We start from the raw sequence: 4,342 nt of genomic DNA, 5'->3' as shown, positions 1-4,342 counted from the left end.
TTCCGGTCATCCGGTAAGGTCGGACGTCCGGTGGTTCCTGCGGCTCCGGACGTCTGGTAAAGTGACGGTCGTCCGGTGTATCGGGGTCAACTCGAGATCCGAGATTTGGGACGCGATTTTGGGCGGAATTTAGGGATTTTGGGGTCAAAATTGATGAGATTTCGTGGATGAAAGATGGGGAAACTTGGGGAAATGCTAGATCCACTCAAAACCAGGCGAATCCATGGATCAAAATCAACAAAACATCATCAAACCAACAAATCACAAAAAAAAATCGGGCTATTTTTGGTGGGGATTTTCGAATTTAGGACGAAATCAAGCAAAAGAAGGCTAGAAAATGGTGGGGGAGGCTCCGAAATCGTGGTCAACGTGGCTCATGAAACCAAGATGATGTAGGGTAGGAACCCTATAGCCCGATCTTTCACGGAAGGAGCGAGTCTCGCGATGAACACGAAGAACACGAGGAGGGAAACGAGGGGAAAATCACGAGGGGAACACAAGAGAACACTCAAACCAACAAGAATGATCACACATGCGCTATATCCATGAACACAAAGGGAGATACAAGATCCAAAGTCAACAACGGACGATACAAGAGGTAACCGGTTCTTCTCCGTGAGGAGGTCTTGAATCCAACGGGGGATCTTCCCTTAGAAAGGGGGCTTGAATCCAAGGGGATCTTCTCCGAAGAGGCCGCGGTCTCTCGCAAGGAGGAGATCCGATATGGATGAGCGTAGCTCTATCTCTCAAATGAGCTATCACAACGCTAACCCTAGAAAGGAGGAGGGAGAGGTCTATTTATAGTCTTAGTGCAAATGGGGGTGAAGTGAAGGGGTACATGGGTCCGGGCCTGGCCGGTCGTCCGGTGGCTGTGACTCTTCCTGCAGCTCTCCTTCTTCTCCATCTTCACATCCATCTTCCTCCTCTTCTTCTCCTTGCTCCTTGCTTCTCCATGATACCTGAGTATGCACAGAGTGTCCGTATGAGGTAGTAGCCATGTCTCATGGGCATCAAAGTGTGATTGTGAGAGGAGAGATGTCACCTCGGTTTCGAGAGCTCTTGCATGTGATCAAGTCATGGGTCCACTAGGCACTTTATGAGACGATGGTAGGTCCATGGGGATGACCTTGGGATGCTCCGCATCAATAGGTCAGCGAAGCGTGAGTGGGCGCTCCGAAGTAAAGGCCAAACACTTCGGCCTAAGAGGAATGAGAAACAAAATGACAAGATGAGGTGCCCCGGGCACCCCATATATAAAGAAGGGTCGAAGGTTTTGGGCCTGTAGCTTGCCCCCCCCCCCTCGTCGAGTGGTGCTTGTTTGGGCAGTGTGCCACCAGAAAGTGGGCTTGAAGCTCTCGCCTTACCAACGAGCCGACTGCTGATGGCTATTGGTCACGACTACTACAAAAAAGTGAAGATGAATCTTTCTATTTCACATGGAGGAGTGTGCATATTTATGTTGGGTGTTCTTCTGTCGTGTGACCCGATGGCTTATGTGTGACCTGTGGCCCACGCCTCCTATGCTATTTGTTCAGGGCGGGCATCGTGAACTCTGATTCGATCCGGGTATTCAATCCCGCCGCTGAGATGCTCAGTTGACTCCTTAACCTTGATAGGAAGATGGCTTATACCAAAATTCGTGCATCAGGGTAAGGAACTTTGGATGAATTAATGCGAATGGGTGTAAGCCTCGCTGCTCGGAAACATCCAGTGCTGACCACACTGAGAGACACGAAAGCGCAGGTAATGCTAGTTGGCGAAGTGGAGTTAAGCATCCCTAGCGGTATGCAAAGAGAGGTCGTGATGATATCATCTACATCCGTACCGCTCCTTGTGGAGTAGATCCCGCATCCAACCAACCCTTTTTGACCAGGGAACGGGATAATTCCCACTACCGCTGGCAGGCCATCCGGGCCGTGAGCGCGGTGGGAACGGGCTTTCCAAAAAGCGAGCCCCGGCCCGGGTCAGCATAGAATGGGGGGGACGGCCCTAATGTTGTGTTGGCCGGGTTGCGGGCGGATAAAAGCGGACGTGGGGACTCGGGTCAGGGCACAGCGTAACTAAGAGAGCCATTTCATTTAGGGCGAGACAGAATGGGCGGGCGCAAGTGGTCTTGTGTCTGAGCCGATTGGTCAGACGACGACTACTGCACATATTATATTAGCCGCCTATCCCGGAATGGACTGGGATGGAATAGAAAGAACGCGAAGCAGCAAGCAAGGGATGAGCGCTTTGTTGCGCCTGCGCATACGTTTTCTTGCTGGGTCGGTTTGTTTTTGGGGGGTTGGGGAAATAAGCTTGCTTCTTCACAAGCTTATCCCCACCCCCTTTCCTGTCCGTCCTGACCGGCAGCAGTTGGGTCTCCCCATCTCTCCTCAACTTCCCCGGTCTTCGGCCCTACCTGTATGAGGCAGAAACTCGTCCCACGTACGGTTCGGAGGCCGAGCCCCACCCCTGCAATAATGATGCGGCTTAGGTCAACTAATACGAATAAGATACAGTTCACTCAACGATTGCCCTTGGGTCTCGAACTCCATATGGGGAAGGAACATTGTTGTTTGTGAGGTCTCGATCATTTACATGGACCCACTTCTTATTCCAATTGTGGGAATTTGATGATTTATAAACCGTCCCCAACGAGCGAAAGGTTCATGTTTGAACATGATGAATCACTTCGTGCCGACCTGTTGCCCATAAACTTTCCTTCCTCATATGAGAATGGAAAACTGGAAGATTTTCTGCATCGGTGGATGAAGAATCACAAACATAAGAATTTCCGGTTTAGCATGTTCCCAGAAAGAAGATACTTTTTTCCATTCGAGAAACGAGGAGCACGACTGAAGTGGCTATACATACAAATCCATTTACGAATCTATATGCTCCGATTGGAACTGGAAGTTCCAGAACTGGTTGCTGGTATACCACCATAATGAAATTGCCTTTTATTTTTAGTATTCGGATAGGATTTCTGTTGGCTTCATCGGGAGGCTCGCGTAGTTTGTTACGTCAACTCCAAAAGGATAAGTTGCATTGGAATCGAGAAAGTTTTGTTCATAATTGCATAAAAGGAGTCAAAATAGTGGCTGCGGCGTGTCGAGGGTCAACCTTTGATATCGAATAACCTTTTGAGCCTTCCCCAATGGATCTCTATCCTCCTTTGAAACCAATAGAAGTTCACTGACCATCCCTGTCAACATAACCCAAGGTAGGATCGAGAGGAGAAGAATAGGACTCTTGCTAGTATCATAACCTCTCGATGGGAGAATGAAACCATTAGATTAGTGGAAAGAAGAAAGAATGGGAAGAAACCAGCCAACTTACCAAGAGGAAGAAATGATGACCACTTTTTGTATTATCTCGAAAGTTTTCATTGGATCTAGAAGTAATCACAACGTCACTTTTCGTCGGAGATTTCATGGTAGTTTTTGGAAACTTCAATTGATTAATGAGGTCAAGAGACTCTATAATTCGAATGATATGTGGAGGGAGCGGGGCGTCTTACCCGCATCAATCGATACCATGGTGTCACATATACTCGAAGGTTCTTCTTCATTTCATCCCAAATTGGTATACAAAGCCTATAAATATGGTGGGAAAGGTATGACTATGCAGGAACATTTCACTCTTGAAAGGCAAGATGAGCTTGGGTATTGTTGTGCCAGGCGCCCACTCATCAATCCTGGTGATTGGCCTTGTATGGCTGCCCTGTCCCTTTCAGCAGATGTACTACTTTTGAAAACATTAGCAAATATCTTAATGCGGGAGTTTATATGGAGAAGAAACAATCTTTTGCCTAGATTAACTCATTATAATGAAATGGTGAGTTTCCACGAGGAGTTCTGGGATGGTAAAAGGGGTGTAGATAAAATAGTCTGTGTGGATTTGACTCATAGTATCCACTATGTTTCTACTCCACGTCTATGGAATACATTAAAATTTCTACACAATCTGGGGGTGATTTCGCATATCTTAAAGGAATTTATATCTCTCCCGATATATAATGCCGACACTAACCTCCAAATTCCTCATTCGAATTGTATACCATTGATAGGTGATTTGAGTGACGTGTTCCTACATCTCTTTTTTCAACATCAATTCGATAGGGAGGTCCTGAGTCGGTATGAAGGTGTTCTTTATACAAGATGGGACACCAATGTCCTTCTAGCTTCAACATGCCATGATTCATATCGCCTTGACTGTCATCAAATTCTGGACATCTTAAGGTACGTGAATCTAACTGGATTTATTTCAGTGATAGAGCGTGGTGGCGGGGACTTGCACGTGAACCCTGAGGAATCTCAGAAATTTCTCAGTGCAGATGGTGATGTTAGTGTCCCTCAAC

The 4,342-nt window shown here is 47.1% G+C and overlaps 1 pseudogene; it reads left to right on the top strand.

Moving 5' to 3' along the window:
* Positions 1 to 1,132: 1,132 nt before the first annotated feature.
* LOC125532386 lies at positions 1,133 to 3,161 on the top strand (annotated as a pseudogene).
* Positions 3,162 to 4,342: the final 1,181 nt, after the last annotated feature.

This window comes from Triticum urartu, unplaced genomic scaffold (assembly GCF_003073215.2).
Source record: "Triticum urartu cultivar G1812 unplaced genomic scaffold, Tu2.1 TuUngrouped_contig_9798, whole genome shotgun sequence".
Lineage (NCBI taxonomy): Eukaryota > Viridiplantae > Streptophyta > Magnoliopsida > Poales > Poaceae > Triticum > Triticum urartu.
The sequence above is the reverse complement of the archived record's forward strand: the minus strand, read 5'-3'. Positions and strand labels throughout refer to the sequence as shown.